The sequence below is a fragment of the Peromyscus leucopus genome, chromosome 10 (assembly GCF_004664715.2).
Source record: "Peromyscus leucopus breed LL Stock chromosome 10, UCI_PerLeu_2.1, whole genome shotgun sequence".
Lineage (NCBI taxonomy): Eukaryota > Metazoa > Chordata > Mammalia > Rodentia > Cricetidae > Peromyscus > Peromyscus leucopus.
Window position 1 is genome coordinate 12,415,732 of NC_051071.1, and position 14,993 is coordinate 12,430,724.

The window sequence follows — 14,993 nt, forward strand, 5'->3', positions numbered from 1 at the left end:
CTCTCTCTCTCTCTCAAGTCTTAGCTCTGGCTGTCCTGAAACTAACTATGTAGACCAGGATAGCCCAAACTCACAGAGACCCACCTGCTTCTCAAGTGTTAAAGGTGTGTACCACCACCACCTGGCCCCAAAATTTACTTTTTCTTTCTTTGTAAAAAGTCAAGCTGGGCAGTGGTGGTGCACACTTATAATCCCAGCACTGGGGAGTCAGGAGGATCTCTGTGAGTTCAAGGCCAGTCTGGTCTACAGAGTAAGTTCCAGGACAGCCAGGGCTACACAGAGAAACCCTGTCTTGAAAAACCAAAAAAGAAGAGGAGAAGGAGAGGAGGAGGAGAAAAAGAAGGAAAAGAAAAGGGGAGTTTTTAAATCAACTAAATGAAAAGGAAATTCTGAGCTAAAGAAAGAAATTGAGAATGAAAACAACAGCTTTCCAGAGCCATGAGAAAAGGCACAAAAACTAAAACCTGAGAGGACTGGAGCCCACACAGGACACACCAAGACCAAGTTCTCGGCACAAAGGAGATTTATTTGTCCCAGAAGGACAGAGGGCTGCTGCCTCTGGAGATGGCAGTTTATAAAGGGAAAGGAGGAAGCCCTTGTTAGGATGACTTGGTTTGCTTTGATGGGACATGTTAATTAGGGTAGCTGAAAGGGGCTTTTGATTGCTGGACTTCGGTACTTTAATAGCTGGATCTTGGTGGTTAGCCTCAGAAGGAGGAAGTAGCCAAATAAGGGAATGGACCTTGGTAGCTAGCTTTAGGAATGTCATCTAATGGCACAGCAAGGCAGAGGGAAACAGTAGGGGGGATGGGTTTTTTTGCGGGGTGGGGGGGTGGGGGGGGAGGGGGAGGCTGCCAGAGTCATGTTTGCCATGCTCCAGCCTTGTAGTAGAATATTATTTTAAGGTGAGTTACTTTTGTTTATGTTTCATTTGTTTAACTCTGTGAAGCTGTGTTACTGTGCCTGTGTAAAACATCTGATGGTCTAATAAAGAACTAGACAACAGCAAGTCAGGAGAAAGGATAGGCAGGGCTGGCAGGCAGAGAGAATAAACAGAAGGAGAAATCTGGGAGAAAGAGGAGGCAGCCAGAGAAGGAGGAGGACTTCAGGGGTCATCCACACAGCAAGCCATGGAGTAAGAGTAAGATTTACAGAAGTAAGAGAAAGGGAAAAGCCAGAGGCAAAAGGTAGATGGATAAATTAAAGTTAAGGGAAGCTGGCTAGAAACTAAGCCAAGCTAAGGCTGGGCATTCATAATTAAGAATAAACCTCCGTGTGAGATTTATTTGGGAGCTGGGTGGCGGCCCCCCAAAAGAGCCAAAACACCAACGGCAGCATGGCCTACCAGAGCCCTTCATTCCCACCTTTTTGCCTTTGTTTAATTATTGGATCATTAGATGTGGGATAGGTGGCCATCATTCTCTCTGGCTGCTTCCTGCTGACATTCAGGCATCGTTGTTGGGACCCAAGGAAGCTGGATGCTGGCCAAGGGTGAGCCAGTTCATATTCTGTGGACCTCCTGCACTCACAGCGGCTACTGTCTAAGCCGCAAAGCCAACACAATCTACAGTGTTTGAACTAAACCAAAAAGCTGCTTCTTTCCCATTTGTACACACTGAATTTCTCAGGACAGGAGTATCTTAAAGTGTGAGTCAGGGTTGAGGTTTGACTGACTCACCAGAGTTCTTCTTTTGGAAACTCAACCCTGAGCACAGCTACACTGAAAGCTGGAATACGAAGAGGTGATTAGGTCCTAAGGTCCCTGCCTTGGTGAATGGATCAGTTTATAATGATGGGAGTAAGTTGGTTATCAAAGTTTGGCCACACTGTTCTTCATAAGTCACCCAGAACTGGTTTTCTGTTGTGGAGGGCACACAGCAGACTCAGACAACTCCCAGACGTCTGGTGTCCCATAATTGCATTCGCTTTGTTCATTTTTGAGAGGACATTTCACCCTACCCAATCTCACCTTAAACTCACCATCCTGTCTTAGCCTCCAGAGTGCAAACAGTAACACCACAGTGTAGCAGCACACCACAGTGTAGCAGCACACCACAGTGTAGCAGCAGGCTTTCTTTTGGGCCACCAGCCAGCTTAGGCTCATTTCTGGCTAACTCTTTTAACTTAAATTAACCCATTTCTTTTCATCTACCTTTCTTCCTTGTGCATATCTTACTTTCTCTGCTTCTTGTGTCTGGCTGGCGGATGCCTGGCTTCTTGCCCCGAGCATGTTCCTCTCTGTCTTTGTTTTCTTCTTCTCTCGTCTTTTTCCTAGACTAGATTTCTCCTCCTTCTTATTCTCTCTGTCTGTGAGTCCTACCTAGCCTTTCTCTGTTTTGCTAATGGCCGTTAGCTCTTTATTAGACAAGTCAGGTGCCTTAGGCAGGCAAGGTGAAACAGTAACACATCTTTCCATAATTAATAAAACGCAGCATAAACAAATGTAACACCCCTTTACACAGTTAAAGTTATATTCCACAGCATAAACAAATGTAACACATCTTTGCATAGTTAAATATTCCACAGCATAAACAAATGTAACACATCTTTGTATAGTTAAATATTCCACAATACCACAGTAGCAATAAGCTTTTTGATGCTCAGATCTTGGCTTTTTTGTTGTTGGTTTTGTGTGTGTGTGTGTGTGTGTGTGTGTGTGTGTATGTGTATGTCTGTGGATCAAGCCCATGGCCATATACATGCCAGGTAAGCTCTCTACCACTGAGTTACATCCCTAGTCTGTCAATTTACTTCTGATCTTTTTGTTTTGTTTCTCTGTGTAGCCTTGGCTGTTCTGGAACTCACTCTGTAGACCAGGCTGGCCTTGAACTCACAGAGATCTACCTGCCTCTGCCTCCTGAGTGCTGGGATTAAAGGTGTGTGCCACCACCACCCTGCTCACTTATGATCTTAACTGAGTAATTGCAGACCCCACAGGTTAAGGGCTGAGTTCATAATGCTGTTCATACTTCAGACACAGCTCACAAATCCCAGGTTACTTACACTTCTGAACAACCAACTATACATCACAAGTTCCCAAGGACCTTCAAGCTGTTAATTTTCTAGAAGGCCTCCCAGAGCCAGAAAAGCACTTGGCTTACTGTTCATTATATCCTGCTATTCCAAACAGTGAAGACATGCAGAAGGTAAGGTGTGTTGGAAGAGGCAGAGTGTCTACACCTCTCCAGCCATCCTCTCCTCTCAGTACCTTGATATACTTACAGTAGTCTCTGTTATGTAAGCAGCATCGATGGACAGGTTTCTGTCTCTCCATATTGTCAGGATTTAACTAGTAAGTTCACCAACTTTGTCATTTTCTCTGGGTGTAGTTTGTCAAGCTGGCTGTTGGCAATCATAAGCTCGTTTATTCCTGTTTTACCACATATTATACTTCCTACAACAGCAGACGATGCAGGTTACAGAATGTCTGAGGTTAAAGCGGCCCCAGCTCTGCGTTTGCTAAAGCTAGAGGCCAACGAAGGGGGACCTTTGGCAGGGGGCCGGCTAATGAGTCGACAAACTCCAGAGATGTGGGGACTGCAAGCGCAGAGACATGAGGTGCTGGTCAGAGTGACAGTCATTTGAGGGCTTCAAGTGGGCTGAGTGCCACAGGCAGGAGAATGTGTGCTGCCCAGGGACAGAGGAGGAGGCCTTTGCTGCGGAGTGGCCCCTGAGTGGCCGGTGATGAGTCAGCGTGCATGCCTGGCGCGTTTTGACCTTCGGACGCCAGTCTTGTAGTCCCGGGTGAGGGGCTTCCATCTGCGTGGCTGATGTGACACATACATTTCCAGGGGTCACTGTTTGCCGCCTCCTGCAGCCCTGGCTGGAGGTGGCTGCTCCCTTGTAAACAGGCCACAGAGTCGTTCTTTCCTGGTACTTCTGCTGCAAGGGGAGTAACGTAGGTCAAGGCTGCTTTAGAAGTGGGACCATTTAAGGCTAGCCGAGCCCGGAAGCTGGCGTTCCACACAGCACACAGGACTCCTCACTCATCAGCACTACTGCTCCGACTCCACCACTTAGGCCTCTTGTTTATTTGAGACAGTCTCGGCATGTAGCCTGGGCTGGCCTAGAACTCATTCACCATGCAGTCCAGTCCACAGGTGAATCTGCAGCAGTCTGGACGCCGCTGCCTTGAGTGCTGGGGTTGCAGAAATACTTCACTCCGCTGGCTCACTTGGTTTTGTTCGTTTGCTGTTTTTGAGTCTCATTAGATACCCTTGGCTGGCTTAGAATGTGCTATGTAGACCAGGCTAGCCGAAGAGATCTTTCTACCTCTGCCTCCTGAGTGCTGGAATTAAAGGTATGTGCTCCTATGCCTAGCTACACTTGGGGGCCTTTATGGGGTCTCCATTACACTGACGTAAGATGCACATGATTAGATCACTGCCTTGCCCCATCAGCTCCATGACAGCTCTTCTCCTCTGAGCCAACCTTCTGATGGTGTCTTACTCCTGGGTGATGAGTTTTTGGCCTCCTGCAGGCCTCTCCACTGTCCCGACAAACCAGTCAGATCGAACTGGAAAGCCCAAGTTTAATGGGTAAAGCACTGCCAGGCAATTCCCCGGCCCCACAGAGAGGAGACGGGGACCAGAAGAACCACGAGTCTCTCTTCAAGGGTGCAGCTTATACACCCTGTGGGAGCCTCTCTGGGGGAGGAGCCGTGTTTGGCGGGCTTTGAAGGGGTGGGTTTAGGGAGAAATGGGGAGGGGAGTTGAGGTGGATCTTCCACCAGACTCCTTCCAAACACTGGGACCAGCCCCATCTTAAAGCTGTCTAAGGGACTCATCTCCAGTCATTCTGTTACCACAGGAAAATGACTCGTGTCTACCTGGGAGTCTGGAAACAAAGACCACACAACACACACACACACACACACACACACACACACACACACACACACACTCCTACCTTACTTTCTTCTATTTAAATCTGTCCCTGTGTTAGGACCCCAAAAACAGACTTGGGAGAGTCAGTGTATATCAAATGTAGATGTAACTGTCTTATTAAATAAGAAACACAGAGCCAATGCAGAGATGAAAGCCAAGAGGTCAGAGCAATAGCTAAGAGCTAAAAACCTTACCCTTCACTGCCGCTGTTGCACTACCTCTCCGAAAGAGACCTGCTTCCTGTGTGTCTGTCTTTTTATAGTGTTTCTGTTCTGCCTTCTCATTGGTTGTAAACCCAACCACATGACCTCCTAGTCTCTGCCTGTCTGTACAGACCTCCAGGTCTTCTATGGTTGGTATTGAGATTAAAGGTGTGTGTCTCCATGCTGGCTGTATCCTTGAACACACAGAGATCTACTTGGCTCTGCCTACCAAGTGCTGGGATTAAAGGTGTGTGCCACCACTGCCCAGCTTTTGCTATGGCTCTAATAGCTCTGACTCCCCGGGGAACTTTATTTATTAACATACAAATCACATTTTAGTACAAATAAATATCACTGTTGCTAGAGTTTTCCTGCCTTGCCCACAGTCAGGACAAATTTTTGTCACCTGCCAGTCCCACAGCCGCTCAGACCCAACCAAGTAAACACAGAGACTTATATTGCTTTCAAACTGTATGGCCGTGGCAGGCTTCTTGCTAACTGTTCTTATAGCTTAAATTAGTCCATTTCCATAAATCTATACCTTGCCACGTGGCTGGTGGCTTACCGGCATATTCACATGCTGCTGGTCATGGCGGCGGCTGCAGTGTCTCTTGCCTTCCTGTTCTTTTATTTCTCCTCTCTGTTAGTCCCGCCTATACATCCTGCCTAGCCACGACCAATCAGATTTTATTTATTGACCAATCAGAGCAACTTGACATACAGACCATCCCCCAGCACAGCCAAGTGCAGACCATCTCAGACACCTGCACTCAGGCCCATGGTCCTAATCATCCTCTATGCGGACCTGCTGGGTAACGCCACAAAGAACCCAAGAAGGGCTCCCACAGGACATACAGAACATCCCACAGCATATCACCATAATCAAATATCTTTTCAATGTGCCTATATTGAATAAATCTCCTTTTTTTTGCTTTTCTCTAATAATCTGGTGCCTTTCCCTGCTTTATTGAGGACTAGTGACCAAACCTTGTAAGGATGATGTTCTTATTACGTCACCAGCCTGCGATGGCGTCCCAGCCTAAAAAGCGGGTGTGCCCTTCCACGAATTTCTTTCCCTGCTTCCCCCCCCCCAACCCCGTATTCCCTCTGTCCTCCATGCGGTCTCTCTCTCCCTCTCTCTCTCTCCTAATAAAGCTTAGAAAGGTAACCATAGCTCGTGATTCTCCTGCCACTGTGGCATCCAGTGCTCTCTCTCTTCGGCATGGTCACCGTGGGTGGTGGCCAGCCATGAGCGCCTCCGCTTAACCAACAAACCTGGCTTGTTGGGGCCAGAAACCCTAAGTCTCATACCATACCAAGGTCTGTTGGAGTTGGTAAGTAGCTACTGGCACTCCCTAGCAGAAGGGGGTGGCGGAGTCCTGTCTTCCGGGTGCTATAATCGTGGGAAGTCAGGCGTGTCCACTGCAGCCTGTGTCCTGAGGTAGCTGTGAATCCAGCCCAACACATTTGGTGATGACAGCATCATATGACAATGTCTAAAGTTGTATACAAGAGGAGGAAGGTTAACAGAAGGGGCAACCCCGGGACAGGGTGGGACATTACCTTTGGGTCACTCGCACACACACTCCTTTAAGAAAATCTTCACCCATGCCCCTGAAAGCCTGATTAACTCAGTGGTTCACCAAGCCTCACCTGGGTGGAATTGTTTCTTTGTTCAGTCATCAGTGTCCTGTCTGGTTGACACTGTTCACATTTCCCCAGAAGTAATGTGATACACACATATGTAAACACACACACACACACACACACACACACACACACACACACACACACACAAGGCAAGAAGCTTCTGTTTAGTTTGGAAGATAAAAGCCACCTCTTTTGTTACAGGCATCCCTCCTGCCATGGCTGCCCTCACTTTCTCCCGTGGGCCGCATTCCTGATCCTCATGGCTGAGGCTGTTCTTGTGCCCAGGGACAAAAGGCACTTTTATCTCCACCGTGTCACGGCTAATAGCAACCAATCCTAGGCATCACGAGCAGCACCACTGTCCGTGGGTCCCGAGAAGCCTTACTAGCAAGGTTTCTGTCCTGGTCCCTCTGCCAGCCCTTTCTTCTTTGCACCGACCTGAGATGCCGTCCTGAAGGGAGAAGCAGAGGGTTAAGGGCTGGAAGACGGTGGGACCTCCTGCGTGGTGTTGTGGGGCTTTGAGTGAAATGGCCCCCGTAGACTCAGAAAGAGTGGCATTATTGGAGTGTGGCCTTGTTGGAGGAAGTGTGTCACTCACTGGGGTGGGCTTTGAGGTTTCAGAGTTCAAGCCAGACCCAGTGGTTCACTGTCTCTTCCTGCTGCCTGCCAATCCCGATGTAGAACTCTCGGCTCCTTCTCCAGCACCATGTCTGCCTGTATACCTCCATGCTTTTCACTGTGATGACAATGGACTAGACCTCTGAACTGCAAGCCAGCCCCAGTTAAGTGTTTTCCTTTATATGAGTTGCTGTGGTCATGGTGTCTCTTCACAGCAATAGAAACCCTAACTAAGACAAGAAGTTAGTACCAGTGTCTGGGGTATTGTTGTGATAGGACTGACCATATTTCTGTTTGGAGGAATGTGGATTTTGGACTAGAAAAACATTTGAAGGCTTCATAGGCCATACTAGTAGAAAGCATGGAAGACAGTAGTGCTGAGGGTGATTTGAACCTTGGGGCCCTGGCTCAAGAGGTTTCAGAGGAGAAGGATATTAGTGTGTGGCCTAGAGACTGGTCTTGTGATATTTTGATGAAGAATGTGGCTGCTTCTGCCTGTGTCTAAAAAAAAAAAAATCTGCCTGAGGCTAAATTGAAGAGCTGTGATTAACAGTGTAGGCAGAGGACATTTTAAAACAACCCAGTGTTGAGTGTGTTGCTTGGTTATTAGTGTGCAGTCTTATGTAGATCTATAATGAAAAGGAGTAAGCTAGCTGAGCAAGGAAAAATACAAAATGTACAGTCTGAGGAGAAAAGAGACAGCAGGAAATTTAATGGCGCTAAATCCATTTAAGGGCTAAAAAGACTAAAGAAAAGCCTATAGCTAGATGGAATAAAGGGAGTCGTGACCTCAGAGCAAGACTCCATCCAGCTAGGTTTCCAACCTGTGGAAAGGAAATAAAGAACAGCTTAGGGCCGGTTGTAGTATCACACACCTTTAGTCCCAGCACTCAGGAGGCAGAGGCAAGTGGATCTATGAGGTGGAGGACAGCCTGGTCCACAGATTGAGTTTCAGGATGGCCAAACTTAGCGAAGAAAACCATTGAAAACAGAAAGCTGGTGAAAATGTGTTCCAGCGCCAGCAAGCAGCAGAACTTGGCAGCTTCGGCCATGTGGTTCTGGCTTTAGAGTCAAGGATACAAAAAGGGTTGTGGAATCTCCTTCTGCAGCTAAGGAAGGCTACTGAGGCCAGGCTGTGTCAGGGCTGTCCCTGCATGGAGGCCTAGAAAGGCCATTGTGTGGAGCTGTGAAGTGGAAGCCTGGATTGCCTTGGAGACCCCAAGATGCTGGAGATGCCAGAGCCATGGGATACCTGCCAAGGGAAGCTGCTAACAGGGAGTGGAACCAGCCCAAGAGAAAGAAGTATGCTGCAGTCGACAGAGCTGAAAGGAGCTGGAGATGTGAAAAGCGCTTTGACAACAGACATGGAGATGCAGAGTTTGGAGTTTGCCCAACTGCTTTGGTCCAGTATTTCCTCACTGTGCTCCCTGCCCTACATTTTGAAATGGTAATGTATATCTGTTGGTTTAAACAGTGCTCTTACCCTGTGAGGAAAAGTCATGGAACACAACAAAACCCACTAACAAGAGTTTATGAAGAGGAGGAGGAAAGGACAGGATGTGATCAGGCCTGCTGGAAAGACACATGAGGAGAAGAAGGAGGGGACATGGGATCTGCCTTTTAAGGACTACCCCGCGCATGCATCCATGGGCCCATGTGGCTACTCCAGGCATGCGCATAGATCACATAGTCATGAGTGCAGTTTATGTGACCACACAGCACATGGCTTATGTAGGATGTATGACCTGGAAATGACTAAGTGTCTCAACCATGGGGGTGTGCCTAGAATTCCTATGCTCCTGGACTCTTTGTTTTTGTAAAAGATGGTGGATGAGCAGGTATGGGGCGTTATTTCTCCCGAAAACTGCTTCCAGCTGACTTGGTGGGCATTGATTGGCTCTTGGGAGGGTAGGAAAGGGGGGTTCTGAGGTAGATAGGTGTCCTGGGATGGACGGTTATCCTCTGCCACCCTGCAGTTGTCCATCTTTCCTGGCTTGGAACTCTGGCTGCTCATGTCCTACAGGATTCTTATGAGACAGAGAAAAGCTTAGAAAAAAGAATTATTATTATTATTATTATTATTATTATTATTATTTACTTTGGAGGGTTCCCAGGATGAGAGGGGGCTCCCAAGACCAGGAAAGTTTGGGTTTGGCACTTATCTGAAGTAGATCCAACCTGTCCAGATGGATTTAAGCTGGTTTCTTGAGCTTAGAAAAAATTTAAACATATTAAGAAGCAGCCATGAGAAAAATTAAGGTCTTGGGCTGGTGACCATGACATGACATTGTAGTGTTTAGTACTCTGCTTATATTGGTTAGTGTTAGAGAGAGAGAGAGAGAGAGAGAGAGAGAGAGAGAGAGAGAGAGAGAGAGAGAGAGAGAGATTGGAACATGTTTTTAATTTTTACCTGAGATAAGCTTTATCAGTTTAGCATCCAGGAGACACAGGTGATAATTGCTGAGAGCATTTAACAGTAATAGATGGTTTTATTAAAGTCTGTTTTTGCAGAGCCCAGACACTTTTGGGTCGGCGGGTATAAATACCTTTTAACTGTTACTGTTCCTTTACCACCTAGGTATATATGTGATGGTCCTTGGCCTTCAGCTCTATGGTGGACCTATAACAATTAGCTGAGTAGTTAATTAGGAATGGGAACTAGAAAGGAAGAGCTTGTGCGGTGATACCTCATTCTCCTGGAATTGGTGACAAGGCAGTGGATCCTGGTGTCCTCTGGAACTTGAGAGAGCAGGGCCCTGTCTGTGTCACTGCGTATGAAGAGAGATTTTTCTGGGATGGAGGTGAGATGAAAGGTTTCAGATGAGACAGGTGGACCCGGTGAGAAAAGCCCTTGAGCTTAGCAGCTGTGGGGGTTACAAGAATTACCTTGAAGGGTCCCTGCTATGTAGGGGAAAAGGGTGAAGGGCGCTGGCCTGGAGAGGAAAGAAGAACCTGATCCCTGATGTGGATTGGGGGTGGGCAAGGACTGTCACATGGCTGAGGTAAGGAATGGTCTGAGTTCCACAGGATAGACCTTAGGTGACACATCAGGGGAGTTAACAGGCTATCAGGAATGGCTGGATGTCTGGATAGAAGACCTGGTGTTAGAGCTGGTCTCCCGTACATTAGTTCAAATGGAGGAATTGAAAGAGGCTTCTTGGGAAGAGCCCTGAGCCTGAGAAGAGCTAGAGGCTCTTACCCAGTCGAGATGAAGTTCCTGTGACATCTTAGTAAGAATCGTTTTTAAAGACCAGTTGGTACGCTCCACCTTTCCTGAGGACTGAGGATGGTATGGGATATAAAAATGCCAAGGAATGTTAAGAGCCTTAGCTAGTGTCTGGGACGCCTAGGAGGTGAACTCCGGACCATTGTCAGACTGAAGGGAAGCAGGAATTCCAAACCGAGGAATAATTTCTCAGAGAAGGAGATCTGCAGCTGTCTGAGCCCATTTATTAGAAACAGGGTATGCCTCCACCCAATTTGAAAATGAATCCACCATCATGAGGAGATATTTAATTCTCCTGACAGTGGGAATATAGGTAAAATGGAGCTGCCAGTCAGTCCCTGGAAGGGAACCTCTAGCCTGGTGGGTGGAAAAAGGCTGACTTTTGTACCTGGTATTAGGGTCTGTCCTTTGGCAAATCTCACAAGAGGCAGTAATAGTTCTTAAGAAGTGTAAGTCCTCAGAGGTGGGCTGTAGGTGAGCTTTTACGAATTGAGACAGAGCAAGACTATTAGGGTGAAAGAGCTGGTGTAGACAGGAAAGAATCTTCCTAGTGTCAGGGGTGTGAGCTGCACTGTATGGATTCCCTGTGGTGGGTGGGGTGAGACTTGGCCCTGGAGGGCTGCTGTCCGAACTGCCTGGTCAGCCTGGTTATTTTCCTTGGAGATGATGGAGCTGTCAGTCTGATGAGACCGGCAGTGAATAATTCCTATAGCCTTGGGGAGGTGGGAGGATTTTAGCATGGCCATTATTTGGCCTGAGTTAGATATAGATCCCCCTTTCGCTGTGAGGTGGCCACGCTCCCTCCAAATAGCAGCATGGGGCAGGAGGATCTGGAAAGCCTATTTGGAGTCTGTGTAAACATTTAGAGACTGCCACTGCTAACACTTCTGCCTGTGGAGTCAGAGGGACTCTCTTCAATTGGAAGGCATGGTGAGAGCTATCAGCTCAGCCTGTTGGTTAGCGGTGTGTGTGGGTAATGCCTGTGCCTCTGTTATCTCAGTATCTGACACTATAGCATAACCCGCTTTACAGGTCCCTTCATATAAGGAGGAGCTGCCATCTGTGTACCAGGTATAAGTGACCTGAGGCAATGTGCCCTCCTGTATGTGTGAAGGGTGAGGTAACAGTTCCTCCAAGGTTTCAGTGCAGGAATGAGAAGGAGAATAGTCAGCATTAGGTTGAGGGAGGAGGCTTGAAATATTAAGGGGTGGACAAGTCCAGAAAGTAAGTGTGGCATCTTCTAGTAATGCCACCTGGAGAGAAAGAACCTGGGAAGGAGGTAAAGTTTGTAAGCCTTTGTAAGTGAAGAGATGGGACAGGTTATGGTGAGAGAAAACAGTAATAGGTGACCCGAATAAGGAGCTCACCAGCTGCTAAGGCACGGATGCAAGGTACCCAGCCCTGACTGATAAGGTCTAGCTTCTTTGACAGATAGGCTACAGGTGCAAAGGAAGGTCCCAGCTGATGCCCTAGGGTTCCCAGGACAAATCCCTCCTTCTCTGCTACGTAGAGGGAGAAGGGACGGGTTAGGTCTGGGAGGTGAAGTGCTGGGGCCTGGAGAAGAGCCTGTTGGAGCTTCTGGAAGGGTTTAGCAATGGGGTGAAGGAGGGGCTCACGTGGGGAGCCCAGAGGTACCTCATATAAGGGGTGAGCAAGGAGAGAAAAAGATGGAACCCAAGACCGTAGGAAGCCAGCTATTCCTAGGAAAGAGAATCTCCTGTTTAGTAGAAGAGACTGTAAGAGACTGGATTAGATGCTTTTTATCTACAGCAATAGCCTTGTGGGTTGGAGTAATGGTTAGACCCAAATAGGTGACCTGGGGAGTAGACAGCTGAACTTCGGAAGGGGATACCCTATAGCCTCAGCTGAACAAGAAATTCAGGAGAGCAGAGGTGTTAGTTTGGCTAACCTGTAAGGATGGGTTACAGAGTAAAATATCATCTACATACTGTATTAGTTTAGAGCCAGGAAGAGACAGAGAAAGCAGGTCAGAGGCCGGAGCCTAACCAAATAGGTGAGGACTGTCCCTGAATCCTTGTGGCAGAACAGTCCAGGTCAGCTGTGTGGACCGGTGAGTGTCACGGTCAGTCCAGGTGAAAGCAGATATTTTGAGACTGAGGACTGAGAGGAATAGAAAAGAAGGCATCCTTGAGATCTAGAACTGTGAAGTGAGAGGTTCCTGAAGGGACAGTGGACAGGAGAGTATAAGGGTTATATACAGGATGGAGGGGGACCCCTGCAGAGTTAATGAGCTGGAGGTCTTGAACCAGGTGGTAGGTTCCATTAGACTTTTTAACTGCAAGTATGGGGGTGTTAAAAGGTGAAGAGGTTAGGTGGAGCAGCTTTTTCCTGAGACTGTCAGAAATGATAGACTTAAGTCCTCTTAGGCTCTGGAGTGAGAGAGGGTACTGAGCTTGGGTGATATATCTGGTAGGGTCCTGTAACTGGACAGTAATAGGCTGATGGTGCCTAGCGATAGAAGGGTTCTGGGTATCCCAGACTTCTGGGTCTACCTGAGAGGCTGGCTAGGGGAAAGAACTGTTAGAGTCAGTAGAGTGAGTGGCTAGGAGAAGGAGGAGGGGAGCTGCTGGCGCATCTGGGGTGAGGCGGATGTGGGGAGTGAAGGAAATGGATGCTCCTACCTTAGCTAGAAGATCCCTTCCCATTAGAGGCACAGGGCAGGTGGGCACCATTAAGAATGTGTGTGTAAGAGGGATACTCCTGAAAATACAATTAAGTGGTGGGTCTGGTGAGGTAGGTAAGGCTGTCCCTCTACCCCGACAATAGGGAGACGAGAAGGAGAGGTGGACCCCCAAAACTCCCTCAGAACTGAGTAAGTGGCTCTGGTGTCCAAAAGGAAGGAAATGCGTTGTCCAGATATTATTACTACCCTGGGTTCCCAGTGTGGGTCCTGATCAGGAACCGCCTCAGCCCCTGGAGGGTGTGCAGGGTCGGTTTGGTGAACCTCATCTGCATGTGTCCTAGCCTGCTCCCAAACTCACCTGCTCTCCTCAGGAAGTAGGTTGTTAGCAAGTATCATATATACATCATGAAAGGTGACTATAAGATTGGGTAATATATTGGAATTGTCTATTAAGGAAGCAGACTTAGAGGTATAGGAACCCAATTTCTTTTCTATCCGAGAGAGTTCTGCGAGGGAGAATGGGATGTGGACCTTAACCAGTCCATCCACTCCGGCCACCTCTTGCAAAGGGAGAATGGTTGGTGGATTTGAATGGCTGGGGTCAGGCCCTTTAGCAGTCCGAGAGCAGGTAGTGGGAGGTGTGAAGGCTGGAGCCAGGGTCGGGCCTTTGGAAACGCCAGGTGCTGGAGAGGAGGAGGAAGCCAGAGGAGGAGCCGAAGGGACAGATGCCCTGGGAGCAGGGGTGAGAATTTGGACGGCGGAGGTTCATTTGCAGGATCTGGAGTTAGAGGTTCCGGAGTCAGAGATTTGTCCGGTTCAGTCATAGCTAAGAGCACGTGGGCAGGAGAGAAGGAATCGAGAAGAGAAGGTTTAGAGCTTAGATAGAAAAAAGCCTGAATATAAGGCAACTCCTTCCATTTGTCTGTTCACTGGCAGTAGTTAGATAATTTCCAGTAAAATATCGGGGTCTAAGGAACCACTCGGCGGCCATTTTTTGTTATTTTCTAAGGCATATTTGGGCCATTTCTTAGTACAGAGGCAGACAAACTTAGGAATCTTTAAGTAAGGCATTAAGCTAAGAGGTTTTAGAGCTTCCAGAAGGCATCCTGGGAGAGAGGTGGGACTGATGGGATTGGATGCATTATTTCCCATGTCTGCAGCAGAGAGAAAAAAAAAATAAAAAAACAAACGTGATCCAAAGCCAAAGCCTCAGGCGTCCCTAAGGCCAAGGATAGATCTGTAAACAGGCAGAGGCCGCCATGACACTTTGTCAAGCAGAGGGTGGGGGTGGGGGGGTGGGGATGGGGGGTGGGAGTGGGGTGAGGGCAAGGCATGTGAAGGCGGAGACCCCTGGGAGTCTAACAGCATTACTGCTTCGTCAAGCCAGAGAAACGTGTCAGCCTTATGCAGACTGAGGATGCAGCCCAAGGACCGGGGTCCACCGTGAGAAGTATATCTCAAACTGCAGACCTGGGAGATGGCTAGAAAATTTAGCCTGTGATAGGGACAGACTGTAGCTAGTGAAGGCCATGGCCCAGGGCACCCCCAGTCTCAGGGACACCAGTGGTCATTCCCATGGGTCCGGGAGACTGTTTGTGCTGTCTGAAAAGTGGGGACTCAACAATTGCAGTAGCCAGTACTGTGTGCAGGATCCGGCAGCCAGGCAAATGGGAAGTGGGCTGTCGTGGACAGAGCAGAATCCCCGGTACAGGTTCCTGGGTGAAAAGTGCCAGGAGGGCCTGTTCTACACCACACCAGTGTTGGTT